The sequence below is a fragment of the Protopterus annectens genome, chromosome 8.part0 (genome assembly GCF_019279795.1).
Source record: "Protopterus annectens isolate FY-2018-M chromosome 8.part0, PAN1.0, whole genome shotgun sequence".
In the NCBI taxonomy this organism is placed as follows: Eukaryota; Metazoa; Chordata; order Ceratodontiformes; family Protopteridae; genus Protopterus; species Protopterus annectens.
Genome location: NC_056741.1, coordinates 1,264,525,250 through 1,264,545,067, shown reverse-complemented (window position 1 = coordinate 1,264,545,067; position 19,818 = coordinate 1,264,525,250). Strand labels below are relative to the sequence as shown.

The 19,818-nt window shown below is 43.4% G+C and overlaps 1 protein-coding gene across 1 annotated transcript in view; it reads right to left on the bottom strand.

Moving 5' to 3' along the window:
* CNFN (cornifelin) overlaps window positions 1–19,818 on the bottom strand; it is a 155,057-nt gene that overhangs the window by 106,383 nt on the left and 28,856 nt on the right. The window lies entirely within an intron of this gene.

Below are 19,818 nucleotides of genomic sequence, written 5' to 3'. Positions count from 1 at the left end.
CCTTCATCCACAGCTCTGGTGACTGACTCAAAGAAGTCGACCAAGTTGAGCAGGCATGATCTACCCTTCACAAAACCAAACTGTGTGGGATCCAGAGTTTGGAGATTCCCTATATCCTTGTTTATAAGATCCATGATGATGCATTCCATAGCTTTGCATATCAGGCTAATGGGGCGATAGTTCCCAGGGTCTGTAGTCACTCCTCCTTTATGGAGAGGGATAACTGTAGCAGTGCACCATTTGGCAGGGACAAAGCCTGAGGTGAGGCTGTGATTGAACAGAGCACACAAGTGAGGTGCCAGTTCACTCTGTAGTTCATGTAGAACACAACCTGGGATATTGTCAGGTCCCACAGAAGCTGTATTATTGGCCTTGGACAGTGCTGTTTTAACCTGTGCAGCAATAATACTGGGTGCCTGGCAATCTACTGGTATTGTGATTGGTCTGTTGGGGGGTAAGGTTGGCACTGAATCTGTCAGCCAGTATACTGGCAATATCTGTTGGCTCTGTATAGGAGGTACCATTGTGCAGTAGCTCAGAGCAAATCTGGGTGTTGCCGTGGGGATTCTTTACATAACTATAGAAGGCTTTGTGGTTGCCTTTACTATCTGCTGCAATTCTGTTTTCATACCTAGCTTTGGAGGATTTGATGAGGGATCTCATCTTTTTGTTGAGGCAGATAAGGGAGTTTTTCCAGTCTTGGGACTTCACCTTATTCCGCATCAGTTTCCTCCTTTTGTTGTAGAGTTTGTTTATGGCAGGGGACCACCAGATTGGCTTCCTTTTTTTAGAGGAGAGTGTCTTGGTTCTGTTGGGTATGGCGAGATCCATGCATTTGTGTACGTGTTTGTACAGTACATTGGTGTATGAGTCTGCAGTCATGCAACTATTCTCCATTTGCATGGGTGCCGTGAAGTTAGCCATCTCTGTTTTTAGGATCCCAAAGTTAGCTTTGGAGTAGTTTTTCATGGTGGTTACCTTTGCTGGGGGGGTGGGAGGGATGTGGATTTCCAAGGTGATTAGTTTGTGGTCAGATCTAACCAGGGAGGAGCTAATTATTGGTGTAGAGCAATGGTCGCCCATGTTAGTAATGACCAGGTCATGGATGTTGCTACGTCTAGTGGGGGTAAGAATGAGCTGGTCCAGGGCATTGGAATTTATGAACTCCAGGAAACGCTGGGCAAGTGTATTGGTACATGAGTAGTTTACCAAGTTAATGCTGGGGTAGTTGATGACGCCTAGTAACAGAGTGTTAGGTTGGACTCTAATATTCTCCAGGGTGCTTAGGAACGTGGAGTGCAAGTCATGGGACATGGTTGGGGACTTATAACAGGCTACGACCTAAATCAGTGTCTTACCCAATATTAGCTGCACCTGAAGTATCTCTGATGCGTTATGTTGGGCTACCAGTCTGGAGGTGTGTGCATCCTTTATGAATATGGAGACACCACCCCCTTTGGAGCTTCGGTCTAGGTTCTGGGGCCGAAAGGTATAGAATGAATTATAGCCTGGTAGTGCAGGGGTGCTTTCTGCTGCCTTGAACCAGGTTCATAGGTTCATAGGTATTTACTAGGCTAACAACCACAATGGCCTTTTTAAGCCTAGCCATGCATCCTAAAAAATATTCACCCCTGCCAAGTATTGGACCCAGCACCTTGTCAACTACAGCATAGTGCATTAGCTCACTAGGCCACTCAGCTCACAGGAGGAAAAAGACGAGGTAAATCTGGTGAGTGAGGGTGAATCCCTCAAAAAGGAGGAAGAGGTTCCCTCTGTGAAAAGTAACCTTGATGGGATGAAGGTCTGCCAGGGTGGGGTAGGGAGTCTGATAAATAGTCATACAGACTTATTAGACTGTCTTTAGTTCTGGGGGTTCTGTTCTTTGTGGAATGCCATAGCTTTTACAGCAGTAGCTTACCAGCAGTTTGCTGGGACTGTTTTTTTAGTCTTAAAGGATGGTAGCAGTGGCAGCATTAAATCCCTTGGTCAACTTGGAGAAGGAAGGCTAAAAAACTGAGAGAACTCATGAATCAGCATTCCTCCCACAAGACACTTTATAAGGACCTCTGACACAGATGCTCCAAAACCAACACTGTATCCAATGGGAGAATTCAAACTTTCATTACTAACACCATCTGGAAGAATTAGAGAATGCAACCAAGCAAACCTCCTCAAAACAGTTTCATGGGTAAGGGCCTTGAACATAGCATCAGCAAAAGCATAAGCATGTTTCACACAGGGGTTAGCAACTTGAGACACAGAAGCAAACAATTACACAAGCAGATTTTTACCCCTTAGAAGAGGAAATAAATGTCAAAAACATTCTTCATATTCTTAAAAGACGCAAGCATAAACATAAACATACAAGCCTGCATGCTGAAAATTCTAAAAACGAGTGATGCGGAAGAATATACATTTTTTTCTAAATCTAATAAAAGCTTTCCCATCCTAATCAGAAGGAGAAGGAAAAGTAATAACTAAAAGTTTAGCAGCAGCTTGGTTCAGAAAAGCAATTGCTTCTGGGCTTGATCTGGGATGAGTGTATAAAAAAATGACTAAAGGACTTGGTAGCTCAAGTGGAATGTAAAAGATCCCATGGCAAATATCAAAAAGAGTAGAGAAATGTCCTCAATGCCCTGGCCAAATTTCCCCTAGTAGTTTAAATACCACCTCAGTTTCCCCTAGAAAAAAAAACCTATTAGACTAGTGGGACTAACCCGGTCAACAAAGGGTTAATAAATAAATCCAAAGTATATAGTCTATCTGCTTTGCAGGGACCAACCCAGTCAACAAAGGATTAATAAATAAATAAAACTTATACAGTCTATCTGCTTTCTAGGGGCAACAGGCTAGGTGTCAGACAGGTTACAGGCTGTAACAAAAAACATTCTCCAAAGCAAAAAGAAATAGGAGGAATAGGAGAAGGTTCTGGAAATTCCAGTTGTACAAATCATAATACTTCCTGAGAGACCAAGAAACATCACTATTTCCTCACTAAAACATCTGTTTCATTCTGGAAATAGTTACTGAGAAAGAGGATCCATCAAATGATTGGCCGAAGACACACTCTCCTGAGAATCTGAATCAGATATCATATCTGTGGAGACAAAACACAATCAGTACCTTCCAAATTATTTTAGTCTGTTGAATATGTTTATAAAATAAATAATTTCTTTATTTATTTATCAGGAATATCAATGCAGGAAGGAGCAAGAAGTTGTACTAAACCTGAACTAAACACAATTAATTATTCCTGTCCAAAATAACTGAGACAGGCGAAAATTAGGAGTCCTTTACCATAACCTGGCATCTGTGTTGTCCAATTTCATCCTTCCTCATCACTGGTTCTTAGGATCCAATATTGGATCCAATCCGGCCATTCCAATAGACTGATGCTTCAAGTCTTGAGTGCCTCCCACTCTCATAATACCCTGTATCTCCTCTAATTCTTCAGATCAAGTTTACTGTCCCCAGAAAAAACAGAAATAGTTATAGAAACATAAATTAGAAACACCATGACATTACCCTAATGTGTGTGTGTGTGTGTGTGTGTGTGTGTGTGTGTGTGTGTGTGTGTGTGTGTGTGTGTGTGTGTGTGTGTGTGTTTGTGTGTGTGTCTTTCGGCTTATCCCGGTTAGGGGTCACCACAGCGGAACTCCGGTCTGCTAATATTCGGTAGTGGATTTTTACGTGCCGAGTTACCAGCCCTGAAGCACAACCTTCAACGAAGGCACGCCCATTCACGCATGCCTCCACACAGAAGACGCCCTAGCTGAGAATCGAACGGGACAACGTCTTGCTGTGAGGCGACAATGCTTACCCTAATCTGGAGCTTAAATTAGGAATCTATGGAGTCCTGATTCCTCTAGATACCTCTGGACTTTCTAGAAGGGGAAGGCTGGGGGGACATAAGGAAGAATGAAACTGGACAACACAGGTGCCAAGTTATGGTAAGTACATAACTCCTACATCTGATGTTGTCCATTTATTCGTCCACACCACTGGGTTAGAGTCCCCAGCCACTTGATTTCCTGGGTAGCCCCTATGGAAGGATGTGCCTGAGCACCAAGGAACCAAAGAATGCTCTGTCTCTGGTGACTATATCCAATTTATAAAGCCGCGGTGGTGCAGCGGTAGCATTGTTGCCTTACAGCAAGAGGTTCTCCCATTTGATTCTCGGCTGGAGTGCCTTCTGTGTGGAGTCTGCATGTCCTCCCCATGGTTGAGTGGCATTCAAAAGACATGTGTAGAATGGGCGTGCCTTCGCTGAAGGTTGGGCATCGAGCTGGCACCTCGGCACCCATAAAAAAATCTACTGCCAATCATTAGCAGACCGGAGTTCTACTGTGGTGACCCTTAACCAGGAAAACACGAAAGAAGAACAACAAATGTGGGAGAAAGGTATGTGGTTTTGACCAGGTTGCTGCAGCACAAATTTCATCAATAGAGGGTCTAGATGAAAAGGCTGAACAAGAGGATATCGACCTGGTAGAATGAGCTGTCGGTGGATGGGGCTAGAATTACTTTGGACACTTCTTGGCCTAGTCTGTTAGGTGAAAAATATATGAATAGCTGTTCATAATTCCCATGTTCCTTTGTCCTGTGCAGATATAAACAGAACTGTCTATGAACAACAAGTAAGTGAAACATATAATCACCTTTGTTGGAATTGTTACAGAAAAAGAATGGAAGATGAATGGACTGGTTTATTTTTGCCTCTGTAGCCACTTTAGGCATAAAAGAAGGATTTATCCTCCGAGATAAAAAAGGTAATATATGACAGTTTAGATGATAAGGCCTGTAGTGCTGATACCCTCTTGGCTAAAGTAATAGCCACAAGAAAAATAGCCTTCCAGGATAGAAATTTTATGTGGCAGGAATCAGCCGGTTCAAAGGGTCTCTGAATGAGACCTTGTAGGACCAAGGTCAGATTCCAAGGACGGGAAGATTCTTTAATTGGGGGCCTGAGAAGAAAAATTCCTTTCATAAAGGCCTTGCATAATCTGGATGTTGAGATGGAAGTTAATGCATTTGAATCGTATGTAACATGGAAATTAGCAATCGCTACCAATTGTATTTTAATTGAGGAAAAAATGGCTTCATCTTGAAAAAGAGAACTCAGGAAGAGAAGTATAGCTGAGATAGGGGCTGAAAAGGTATCAGTGTTCTGGTTCAATACCCAAACTGAAAATCTGTTCCATTTGCTATTGTACACACTTTTTATAGAAGGTTTTTGAGAAGCAAGTATTATTTCCTGGACCGGGGAGGCCAGCCTGGACTTTCTTAGAATCATTGGAAGTGGCAGAACCAAGCAGTTAGTCTTAGTGATCTGAGACTGGGGAGAATGATGTTTTGATGTGTGAGAAATTAGATCCTGTTTGGGATCCAGTATCCATGGTGGATATTTGGCATGAGACTGTAGGAAGGGGAACCATACCTGATGAGGCCAGAAAGGAGCAATGAGGATTAGAGTACTCTTTAACCTGCTTGCTTTCTGTAGAGCTTTTATAATCAAAAGAATTTGGGGGGTAGGTGTACAGGAGACCTGGAGGCCAATCGTGTACTACAGCATCCCTGAGTGACTCCCCACTTGGGGGGAATCACAGCAAAGTACTTGCTGCATTTGGTGTTCAGGGCAGATGCAAAAAGGTCACAGCAAGGTTGGCCCCATCGGTGGAAGATTTGGTTCACTACTGATTGATTTAGGAACCTCTTATGTGGACTCAAGATAGATATACTGAGTCTGTCCACTAGAATATTGGTCTCCCCAGGAATGTGCATTGCAATAAAAAAGCGTTTTGAATAGATTACCCATTCCCACACTCTGACAGCCTCTCTGTATAATGGGTATGAACAGGTTTCCCCGTTTGTTGATGTTAATACACCAAACTACTGATATGTTGTCTGTGTGAATTGTTATCCTTCTCAGAGGTAGGCATTCTTGGAAAGTTTGCAGTGTCAGGAGGACTGCTCTCATCTCTAGAATACTGATGTACAATTTGGTCTCTGTCACGGACCACATTCTTTGGACTGATCTTCCTTTGTAATGACCACCCCCCAACAAGGAAGCATCCATGGTCACTGTGGCCGTTGGAGGGGGAAGAAAAGAAGGCCTGCCCAGATAAAGATTGTCCAATAGCATCCACCACTGACGATGACATCTGCAGACTTGAGTCAGTTTGATCGGGCATTTAATGGATGATACAGAATGGACCACTGAACTGCTAGGGTCCACTGAAGTACTCACATAAAGAATCTTGCCAATGGCACTAGGAGAATGGCAGCCAACAAGGAACCTAGAGATCTTAGACTAAATCTTGCTGGGAGGGCGAGGATATCCATTAAGACTTGGACTTGTTGTCTCAGGGATAACACATGCTGTAACAGAAGGCTGCTATTTGAGTGATTGTGTTCAGTTGCATTCCTATGAACTCTGTCCTATGCATAGGTGTTAGTTTTGACTTTGACAAATTTATCATGATTCCCAGCTGACTGAAAGTGTGTAATAGGTTCTGCATTGTTTGAACCAGTTGATGCCTCGATGGTGTATTTAGGAGCCAATCATCCAAGTATAGAAACATCTGGAATCCTTGCAGTTTTGGGTGAGCTGCCACCACCCTCATACATTTGGTAAACACCTAGAGGGCTGTGGTGAGTCCAAAGGGCAGTGCTTTGAATTGGTAATGATTGGCTCCTAGCCAGAAGTGCAAGTGTCTCCTGGAGCATTTGTTGAACTTTATGTGATAGTACGCATCCTGAAGATCTACAGAGCACATCCAATCATCCTTGCAAAGTAATGGTAGAATGGACTGAACTGTCACCATGAGAAACATTGACTTCTTGACATACGGGTTTAGCTTGCTCAGGTCCAGTATTGGTCTGGGTTCTCTCTCTTTTCTGGTACCAAAAAGAAGCATGAATAATTCTGCATCCTTGTTTTTTTGGTTGGGACCTGTTAGATGACTCTTTTCTCTAGAAGTTTTTGAACTTCTTGTATGGTGTACTCCCTCTGACTGGGTGGAACATCGGAGAGATTCCTTTTGAGGGGTGGTGGAGGAAGGAAAAGGAGAATGTAATAACCTCTGGAAACTGTGATTAGCACCCAGTTGTCATATGTTATTTTTGCCAGGCAAGTAGGTGCAGTGAAAGTCTACCCCTGACTGCCTCCAGACTAGAGCAGTCAGGCAGCACTTCAGGACCCCTGATAGGGCTCATCAGAAAAAGGTTCCCTGAAGCCCTGATTTTTCAAACCCCTTCTATGTCTACAGTAGCATCTCCCATTAAATCTTCATCCTCTGTCTCTGGATGAGGAGTCCTCATAAGAATCCTGGAAAGAACCCTAAGACTTCCTGAACAACATTTTCTTCCCACTACATTGGTTCCTTGAAAAGCACCTTTGAGGGGAAGAAAACTTGATCCCTACAGCAAACAGGGTCTTTCCCTCTTACTCACTGCAGGTAAGAGTTTCTTTAACCAATGGCCCAAACAAGGAAGAACCATCAAAGGGGGCATTGATAAAGGACACCTTAAAGGGTTCCGCAAACTCACAAAGCTTCAACCAGGCATGTCTTTTGAAGCATGTCTGTTTTGGATGCTTGAGAGGTTCCTTCAGCAGCATTGGAAATCAACCTCATCGATGAATTAGACAAGGAAGCTAGAGTCGACAGTTGGGGAAAACCTTCTTAAGATCCTCCTCCAACATGGACTCTGACAGAGAGCTGGTGAGTTCCTTGACCAAATCCCTCTGAAGACATGTGAAATGTGCCAAATAATTTAACCAGTAAAAGTAGCTGAGGTGTAGAAGTACTTCCTGTACCTGTCTAATGCCCAAGACTCCTTGGTTGGGGGGTGAATAGAGGAGCTCTGTTCTGCTAGCTCCTTTTCTGTGGCTGCTGACACTATGATGGCATCAACTGCAACGCCTTTACTCCAATGAGAGCAATCAGACAGGGGACTAAGAAACTTGTCAGCATGCTTAGGGTTAGGCTCCACAGTGTTTGGCTCCTTCCAAGCCTGGCAGGAAACTAGATCTATGAGTTTCTCTGTCAGTAGAGTTACCCAGGATGTAGCTGGGCCCATCCCAAAAGCCTCCTGAAACACCAATTTCTCAGAAGAAGGAATTTGAGACGACCATCCACCCTTTTGCTTCAGGATCTCTAGGATAGCTATGAAGGAGATGTCTTTGAGTGGTGATTGAGGGGATCCTTCTCCATCATCGAAATCGGTGTCTTCAGTCAGAGACTCCAAAGGGGAGTCTACATGCTTCCTCTTGCACATCCTCTTCCAATGCACCTCCTCTGTGGGATGTTCAGGGGAGGACTTGGAAGATCAAGAGACCCCTTGTAGAGGGGGAAGCTGGAGGACGTCCTGGATGGGATGACCACGGACAGGATGACTAAGACCAAGGCTCAGACCAGAGTGCTACTGTATAGGTTCTGAGGGGGTGAGGAGATTCATCTCTAGGCCTAGAGAATGCACTCCCTACCACCTGAAAAGCCAACAAACCTGGGAATCCTTCCGCCTTCCTCCTTGGAGCTTAAATCTCCTGAGGAGAAAAGGTAGACACCACCCCAAATCAGAGGCCTCCAGACAACACCAACCCTGAACTGTCAAGAGCTGAAGCCCCAAGGGGGAGGGATGGATCCAACCAGGTCACAACCAAAACCACCCCATAGAGCCGGAGCTGAGTCTGGGACCCACTCTGCTCAGAAAGCATCAGAGTCAAGCCAGTCTGGGACACTGCCGCTGTTGAGGACAGCACTATCCTCAACTCTGATGATGTCTCTCTCAAAGTATCCAGCTCCTGGGGTTCCAAAGCTGGTGGTCAGGTTGGAAGAGGAGTAGCTAGAACAGGTGTTGGAGCTCTTACAGATCCAAGATGGGATGGAATTTGTAAAAGCCTCATTTTGATCTCAGCCTTAAGTAAACTCTACATCATCCTGTCCATCTCAGCATGGGAAAGCCTAGAGGGTCTAGAGGAGACTGAGGAATGAGTGGATCTAGCTGGGGAGGGTGACTTGCTGTGTCTCAGTGTATGGCTCCAAGATCTCCGATCCGTGGTCTTCAGATTCAAAGAAGACTTACTCAGAGATGAAGAACTCCAGATCAACACTCTCTGAGAGATCCAACAGCGCTTTTGGATCCAAAATTTTTTGATCCAATGAAGGTTGGATCAATGAAAGAGTCATATCAGGTGAAAATAATGTCGGATCCAAGGAGCTCCTCAGATCCAAAGAAGGTCTGTTCTTTCGCTGATCCAAAAAAGTCAGATCAAACAATCTTTGCCTTTTCTCTGGCACCGAAGCAGAAACCCCTGGGGTAGCTGAGGGGGCACGGTTCTTAGATTTTTTAGAACCTCCAGGTTTGGCAGGCATCTGAGCTCCAGATGAGGGCAACAGCCCATTCAATATTAATTTGTTTCTGTGATCAGCTAAAGCACAGGGGTTGAATCCCATGCAAATGTCACAGTCCTGATCTAAGTGAGCAGACCCAGGCAGTAAACACACCACACCACTCGTGGGCATCCAAATTCAGAATTTTTATGCCCACAAGAGTTGCATCGCTTAAAACCAGTGGGTTTGTCTGCCATTTGTACAAACACACCACACACATGTGATAAAGGCAGGAGCACACACACACACACACACACACACACACACACACACACACACACACACACACACACACACACACACACTACTCCAACCAAACTCTACAACTAACACAAATGACAGTAATACCCAAAAATTAAGATACAGGGAAAGATTTTTTTAAACTAGGACAGATAAAAGTTACAGAGTAGTAGGCCAATGGGAAAGAAGGAGCATGGAGAGGGTGAGAAAAGCCCTAATGCCAACAGAAGCCTAAAAATTCAGGAGGGTGAAAAATAAGACTTAGAAAAACTTTTAAAATAGAATTTTAACAGAAGCAGGAGAAGAAGCACAGAGAAGCTACACTTATCTAAGTCACTTGAGACCAGATCGCAATCATGTCTAACCAGGAAGGCGGTAAATGAGATCCGAGGAATTAGAGGAGATACAGGGCATTATGGGAGTGGGAGGAGCTTGAGACTTGAAGCATCAGTCTATTGGAATGGCTGGATCGGATCTAATATCGGATCCTAAGACCCAGTGTTGAGGAAGAATGAAATGGACAATACCAGATCATATGTTTAAGTTTTTGCTTCTTTTTGACAGAAATTTCTAAAGAAACAAAACTAGTATTTCCAGCAAAAAGTTCACTAGAGATGGGCCCAACTTTCTGGATAGACAGATTAGCATTCTCTGTCCCTTCTCCCATGACCAAAAACAGTGGCTCTCCCTTGCCTACCAAGAGCACTCCAACAGATGCAGAGGACATGTTTAACCTCTGGTTAATGGTGGCTTTAGGGACCACATAAGGGAGACTCAAGAAAAAGATGAATGGTCCAAGGAACCAGCTTAAACCACAGCAAAGTCACCAGTCTGTGGTTGAGGTACTTTAACAGCTTGCTTTGTGGCAAAGACTGAATAACACTTTAGTTCTTTTTATGGCTGAAAGAAGGAAGAAAGAAAGAATCAGTCAGAGCTGGATCATGGTCAAATGAGGCCCAAGGCAAGGAAATGGATTGCCCCCCCCACGGCACCCCCCAACCTCTTCAGCCATTCCTGTGTCTCATTACTTAGCTATTTCTTCCCATTTACCATCAACACTGTTCAAACCTGTCAGTGTGCATACTATAATTTCTTTTTTACTTCTACAGTGATTACAGATATTTGGATTTTATTTAAAACTGTTATTTCAAAATTTATACCACAAACACTGTGGGGGGGATTCAGTAATCCTCCGTGTAGGATGAACAAAGTCCTACTTGGAGACTGCCGTCTAAGAGTTAGACATCAGCGCGTCATGCATATGCATGAAGGCGCACTGACTCAACTCCTAGGCTAACACAGAGCATGTAGGAGTGCAGGGGGTGTGTCAGACTGCCGAGCAGTCCAAATATCCATGCCCCTGCAAGTGCCTAACTCTGCAAACGTCAGCAGATATGAGTGAGTCCGCTCAAATGTGTATACCCCCAACACTACACTCCCCCACATTAAAAAGCCCTGCGTAAATGAAATAAAATGTAAAACAATTTTTTTTTTATTATTCACCATATAGCTGCCCGTATTTGCGTGTGTGCGCGTGTGTGCCCATTGCTTAGCTACAGTTAGTTTAGACATTGACGAGGATAATATTCCACTTATATGCAAATTAAGCCAAATAGCAATAGTATAGTGGTAGAGCCTTCGCACAAAGAGGAGGCATTCCCAGTTCGAGTCCCACCACTCCCCTCTCCTTTTTCAGTAGGAAATCCATGCATAAAAATAAATCCTGACATTTACCTTTTAAATTATATTAAAATGCATCGAAATGGCCTATGTAGTAGTGAACAATATTTTATATATAAGAAAGTGAAACGATCATGCATAATAATGAATGCATAAGTAACCTATCTTAAGCAATGTGAAGCACTGCTAAGCAACGTTTACCAGTATTAAGCACATTTAAGAATAATTGCCCATAGCTAAGCACTGCTTTAACTAGTGCAATATAATTGCCCATAGCTAAGCACTGCTTTAACTAGCACAATAGCTTTGTGCGGAGCTGCACATCGCACCAACTAGCGAAAACCAAACATGTTTGCGCGGAGGTGCGCACCGTGCTAACTAGCGCAACGTCGGGCAACGTAGAGCAACGTCGAGCAACATTGGGCAAAGTTGAGCAAAGTCGGCTAAACACAACCACACCTCCTACTGGTCAGGCCAGTAGTACAATAAAAAAAGCAATGACAGGTCTCGAACCCGGGATAGTGTGCACCATAATCACAGTACTAATCCACTAAGCCATGACAGCATTTGATGTTCATGGACTATCAATACACATATACATATGAATCAAAGTGTCACTTTCTTTGAAATGTAGATGTACTCTTGCAGTATAGAAATAGTAGTGTTGTATTAAGCGCTGTCAACCCACACTTGGGTAGGCCCATAGAAAGAGTACGAAGGGAGTGCCAGTATCTCTTAAGCATATATACAGTCCTCAACTGTAGTATCAAGGCTGGCATGTATAGGTAAATCTGGCACATGAGTAGCTTGTAATTGTGTGCACCGGAAATGTCAGTGTGCTGCTAAAAATGTAGGGGGCTGTTAAAATTTAACTGGTAATGTCACCTGTACACATCAAGATATGTAGACATATGAATATAAATAAAATATATAAATACGTAGCAGTAACATCTGGATCCTGGACAGTTTGTATATTAGATACAGGTCAGGTACATAATGAACTAGCAAAACACATCCCACAACATACTGGACATTGCCTAGTGTAATAATACATGTAGTGGATATATACCTGCAGTCAATAGGAATGTAGTGTAAACTATAAGTTCATATAAGTTGTTAATGGAGGTATCTTTTTACACCCTACTGTATGTGCTTAAACAATGCAATTCCACACCTCAATGGGTATGTGTAATTTCAAAACATTTGTTGTGACATATGTCATATTGGTTTATAAATATCTGCATAACTTTGATGCATGTGCCCTGTTCAAACACCACAATCTTGGTGGCCTGTTGCCACCAATCATTCCTGCATGCTGTTGGAATGTCCACTGTCGTTCAATATATGCATGTGTTATGCTTGCTGTTCAACTGTTGGAACTCTGGTGTGTTGGGTTAATGGGAATATTATTGCATGCTGTTACAACTAATTTGGAATGCTGTTGGCTATATTGTCATTAAATACACCTAAACACAGAACGTATGGGAAGGCTGGTGCCAGCGGACCCACCTGTCCCACCTCAGCTGGCGATGGCACCTGGCACTAGCAGGTCCAGTGCCTAGCCTGGGACCTCCTCCTCCATTGGCCCTGTGCCACCTTCGGGTGAAAGCGCTGCAGGGGATGGGGCTCGACCCACCCATGCAAGCATGGCGGGAGGAGGGCCACCTGTCACCCTCCGAAGGGTCTGGGCTGTGGTGCGTAGGGAGATCCAGCATTCAGTCGCTGATCCCCGATGCCAGCTCGAGGCAAGAATGGCGCGACTCACGGGTGAGCCTGCCCCTCCTACGCAGCCACCAGCACAGCCACCCTCCGGGCTGTGAAGGTGCAGTGGTGACTGCCCATGGGTGGGGATCTCAGTTCCACTGTTACCATCTGTGGGCTCATGGGCTTGGGATTTCCAAACGTCCTTCCCCGTCAGTTGTGTTCACCCACCCCATGTGTCATATTCCGCCCCTGTATGCATCTTGTTTGTCTTGTCTGTTTACCTTCCCAACCTACCTCCCAAAACATACCTACTTCCCCTACCCCACATTCCACTCTCACCTGAAAAAAAAAAAACGGGCAATCTGCTCCCACTAAAAATGTATGCCCCATACATAGCTGCCCATTTTACACAAATGTCCACTGGACACAGACACTGAAATTCAATTGGCAGTACAACATACTTTGTTGTCCTCACCCCTCTCTCAGGGGTGGAAGTTTTCAAAATTCCCTCCAAATTACTAGTATATGCACAGCTGTTACTGTTAAAGAAATGGGCAGCTATGGACCTTCCCTACACCCGTCCTGCACATCCCGAGCTGTTTTCCCTACTGTCTTTCCCTCTTTGTGCCCCTTTTTCATCACTTTCCTATCTCCCCATTTTCTTTTCTTTCAAAGAAATGAGTGCGGGGGTTAGCGGGAGTAAGCACTTTTAAGCAGTAGTAAGTGGGTTTGAGTGAGTGTGCGCATGTGTGCGCTTAGCTAAGTATTGCTAAGCGTCGCACAAACTCGCTTACAACTGCTTAAATGTGCCTTAGTCACCCTGCATATGAGGGGCCTTGTTCTGCTCAGCAGCAAAATAAAACACCACTGTCAATCTCGAACCCCGGACCATGGACACACTAGACTGCATGAAGTACCACTAGGCCACAGTAGAGATATAGCAAGATGTTGTTGAAATATATATATCATGCATCAGAATGTGTGACTATAAAGGAATGGTAGGAATGCCATAACACAAAACCTGTTCTGTGGAACTTTACCAGCAGTTGTTGTGGAATTGTATTACATGACTGTGATAACAGAACCAGGCATTCTAGCAGTAAATACTGTTACAGCAGCACTTCACAACCCCCACACAGTATCATAGCAGAACAATCCCCACCCAAATGTACAAAATACCAGTGTGTTCAAGGTACAGCAAGGATGTAGGTAGGCATACTCAGTACTGGAATTGTCCAGTTTCATGAGCATCCTTTGATAATGTCAACAAAATAAAAAGCACAAACAGTGCAGAAGTGAGTACATTAATATCCACAGTATAGCTGTTCCCAAACAGTTCATGTGCCAAATGAAAACATCTCAATAACTACATATGTATGGCAGCTAATTGTAGATGTTGTAAAGAAACTCCATACTCCCATGTATCTTGTGTTAGCATTTCTAGGGGTGAGTACAATTCTACACTGTCAACTGTGTACTGGAAGAGGCAACATTCAGGTCTGAGTACAACATACGAATAACTGGCTACACCCTTAGCAACAGTTAGAATAAGTATACCAACCTTCCGACTTACACAACGGTGTCCACAGCAAACAAGTATGGTCCCTACTCTGGAATTCTGAAAGGGCTATGCCTACCTGACCTAGCAATTTATAGCACTGGGTTGCTATGACAGTGAGTACTGCATGTACCACACAGCAGGCTGCATGCAATTGCCAAATGGTGGCCACCAATTGGTACAAAGGCCATCACATGCACATGTGCAGATACCTATAAAAGCAGTCTGTACTTGCTGTCCACACATGCAATCATTCCATTGCAGGTAGAGAGAGAGTGAGAGAAAAAAAAAAAAAGAAAAGAAAAGGTGATGGAAAGAAATATAACAAAAAGAATATATTGAAAAAAAATCAGTACACTGACAAAAGACATTATATTGAAAAAATGTATTGAAAGGAAACTATATTGAAAAAAACATTGAAATAAAATATATTGAAAAAAGATTTGAAAGAAAAATATATAGAAAAAAAAATAAAAAAAATATATTGAAAAATAAATATATTGAAAAAAAATATATTGGGAGAAAATATTTAGAAAAAAAAAATAGTGGAAAAAATATTGAAAATCAGTATATTCTGAAATAAATATCTATAAAAAAATCCTGAATAGTAAAGGAGATATTGGAACCAAAACCTATATTTGGAAAAAAAGTATACCAGGATATACAGCAACAGATACGAACACATACAAAGGTTCATAGGTTCATAGGTTCATACTAGGCTATCTGTCCTAGGGCATTTATAAGCCTAGCCAGAGTGTGTTTGGCTTTCGCCACCCATTTTAAATTAATTTTGTTATGGGAAAGGTATGTAACAGCTATGTATTTACTGGAATGTAGTAGATGTTTATGAACAGTACTCTATATAGTTTGAATCATCCATATGTGGCAGCAGTATGTATCGATGCATAGATGCCCTGCATAACCACTGGCATGGGGAAACAAGTGTCTTGCTGTGTGCAGTGGGATGTGATGGTGACATATGTTGTTCAGCATTAAATGTCAAACATCTGATCCATGTTATCTGTGTTCTGTACAGTAGTGTGTACAAAGTCTGTTTGGGGTAGTAGCCCAAACGGTTATGCAAACATGGATGTGACAGAGTAACAAAATGCATGATAGTCATATTAATGTGTAGCTTAGCATTGGCAACAGCTGTACTAGGCTAGTATGCTAATTCAGCATTAGCAGCTATGTATACACCCTCTGATATTACTGTGTGCTCACATGTGACACCTGCTCATGTTGCAGCAATGCCCAACAGGTCATCCGTGAGGTACATGTACTTACAACAGTGTGGTCCTTGTGTGTGTATGGCACACACATACGGAGAGATCTGTCCATGTCAGATATATTAGCATCTGTACATGTGCATTGAGCAAGGGACATACTGCAACAGTTTGTGAAAGGTGGATATATATATATATATGTTGTTGAAGGTTGTTATGTACATATTTCCATATAGGTTGTAGTGTGTGGCAGACCAGACAGCATACAGTGCTGGTATATGACATGGTGGTAAAACGCTGTGGGTGTGATTCATCAGGTTTGCAGTGTTGCAGCCAGTGAGGCCTGCTAAAGCTACATGGGCTGAGAATACCTTCAACGCATTCTGCACAACACTGTGCAATGTTATGACATAACTGTATACATCACAACCTTCCCATACTTGATATACCCACCATGACAGGTGGACTGTATATGTGTCTATACGTATATCTATATGTACAGCAATGGATGTTCATATGTATGTGTGTATGTAAATATATATATATATATATATATATATATATATATATATATATATATATAGAGAGAGAGAGAGAGAGATGGTCATAATTACTGCAACAGATGCCTGGTGACAAAGCCATGGACTCAAGCTCAATGTTGACACTGCATTGGCATCCCTCCTTGCAAAGACTCAGTACCCATGAACTACCACATAGGTGGTAGTCCACTTAACACCAAATGTGTGGTAAGAGACCATGGGACACAGGTGGACAGTAGTCTCCCCTTCGATAGTCACAGTGCCACACTAGTCATGTAATCCATCTACGAGGCACACATCATCACAAAAGGTGTGTCATCAGGGAAAAATAGTTCAGTGTTCCCCTCTACTCCACACACATAAGACCCAGTATAGAGTACAATGCCCCATGTGGTATGTACCTCACAAGACATCTACAGCAAGCGGAAAGGACACAGACATACCTCACAAAGAGTGATACCGGCGACAAACAGATGCCCTATGCAGACCATCCCACAAACCCACAACTATACTGTGTTGCATACCGCCTACCCAGAGGTGACCTCTGACTGACATACTAAGCTATGTCACACACAGATCTGTTGGACATGCTCCACATAAACAGATCACAATCTATATGAGCCACATGCTCTAGGGACCCAAACCCTTTGACCACAATAAACAGCACATGCTGGAGGGATAGATTCCTATCTCAGAGACATCCCATACTCTGGAACTAACCAACTATCTATAGCAAACAAATCTCCTAATTAGCAGTCATCATAAATAAGCCTGGAGATTGTATGGGAGATAGTGAATGCACCCAGGCAATCACCTCAGTGTCTCTGCTTGACTGGGCCACGTGAAATTTAAATACCTGTGTATCAGAGGCCAAGGTAGCATATGGCTAGAGTTCTATAGGCCCTAGGGCCAATAGCCTCTTACCTACCTATGAAGTGATACACACCCACATGTACTTGTTGCAATAATTGATATGTGAGGTGACTGAGTGTGATGGTGAATGTGTTGGTGAATGTGTCAGTTTGGTATATGTGTGATAGCTTAGTGGGAAATTGTTTTAGTCATGGTATTATGTGTCCTAGCTGTGTTCCCAGCAAAAGATGTGTATGCAATTGGTAGGCAGAAAAAGCAGCATGCCATACGGTCTGACGTAGTCCCTTGTTGTCGACTGGGGTGTCCCATTGTAGGCTAAAGCAGTACATGTATGCTTATTGGGTGTTACTGCTGGTGAATCCAACTCCTGTATGAACTGTAGTACTACCTGAAGCTGTATGCCTAAACAGCACAGTATGGCGTACGTGCACATTTATTGGTACCACTGTTATGTGTGTTCCCTGTAGTCCTCACAGATTACATACCTCAGGCATAAGGTCTGGTAACTACTGACACACAGTACTGTAAGGTACACAGGTAAAGGTCACCTGGGTTGCTATACCTTTGTGTCTGTTATGTATGTCTGCTGTGTGTGTGGGTATGCCTGTACCATGGCCTCAGTCATATGTGTGTTACAGGATATAACTGCGTATCTAGCAACATGTATAGTCTAGTACAGCAGTATGCCACCTATATTAACGAATGTGCACATATGTTAGGCAGGGGTCCACCATCAACAATTAGTGTGGTATACTGGTAATAGTGTCAGTGGACTTTACATTCATTGCAATGGATTACATATTTTATGATGCATTAGCATGATATATACCTCCTGTGGCTAGGTGGTGCATTGTGTCATATACAGTGTGCCATGTACTGTTGTATAGTCTTACATACTGTTATAACTTTGTTGCTGTGCAAAACATGGTTTGATATATAGAGTGTGCCAGGCACTGTCAGGTATCTGTGTGTTGAGAACTGATATGTGGTATTGAAAGTGTGTATCTCCTGTCAGCCAGTAGGTTGCTATATATGGCAGTTAATTTATATCTGTACTTTGGAATGTTACGTGTACCACATGACTTGCTCACACATATTGTTTAATTATCTTCCAGGGTAATGTCCCACCATCGTAACCCGGCATATAGCACGGCCGAGGAGGAAGCCATCACAGCGAGCCTGGTGCAGCACTATGCATTGCTATTCTCCAGAACCAGCCAGGAACAACATGAGCGGGCTGCGTAGGGTAAATGACATAGGCATGCATAACCGGACATATGAGCAGGTACGCCATCACTGCAGTGATTTAATTAGACATGTCCGGCAGCGTGCAGCTGATATCCACAGAAAACAGCTTGCCACAGGTGGGGGGGGGGTGGCCATCCATCCCCTCCTCACCAGAGTGGGGGAGCTGCTCCTGAGCCAGGTGGCTCCGGGCCAACCACAACCACAACAATTAACATGTATCATCATGGAGGCCGGAGCCACCCAGCAAGTTGACATGGAGCGTGCATGTAACATGGCATAGCTGTAGAATACTGTTACCTCTATTGGTAGAGCATGCTTATGTGAGATGTGTACTGTGTAGTTAGATGATGTGGTGCCTAGCGTTATGCAATACTAATAATTAGGAATATAATCTGTAAGCCTGTGACTGTCCACCGTTGTACTACTGTAAGATTGAAAACACACAGTAGCAATGCCACAGTTGTTGCCACTGACAAAGTGTCTGATATCCTTGTAGGTCCCTCTGGTGTGACAGCAATGCAGCAGAGCCATGCTGGTGAGTTTGTTATACCTTTCATATTGCTAATTAAATGTGCATGTCATAGGTGAGGTGTATGCTATGTACACATAACACACCTACGCATAATGCATGCTGTGCATGTTTGCTGTGAGACTATGCACATCCTAGTAATGTGAGTAGCTGCCTAAAACACATACAATACACAAAGCATCCCACACAATTGTGGCAACACTGTAGTGGACATCGGATAGGCAGAGTCGATACACATGCATACAACATACACACCTTTGTCATACGGAGTACACGTTAACGTTCTACACATGGCTTACTCAGACACCCGCTGTAAGGTCACACTACAGTATCCCAAACCTCATCCACACAGCACACTTAATATACCTGAGGGGTAGATGCCTCACATGTGGCTGTGCAACACTCTTCAACACATAACACATTCATGTTAGGCAATGACCCCTATTGGGCACCTCACAAACCCATGTAACAACTGGCCATGAAATGGTGAATGTAGCCATGATACTGCAGTTCAGGTACAGCTTGCTATGTGCCAGTCTGGCACACATTAGTAGCCTTGAGTGATCACATGATGCTGCATGATGATGGCTCATGGTACTACACCCCATCCAGTTACAGTGGCCACAGTAATACACACATCATGAATTGCTTTGCACCTCAATGTTGTGTGTGTGCAGACATATGCACCTATATGCAATATGCATAGCAATCCCCATTTGTAGAAAGTGACACACATATGTCTTGTAATGCTATGGGGTGTATAGGTCACATGACACACGTTGTGTATGTGTGATGTTTCATGATGCAGTTGTGTGGTAGCATGCCATGT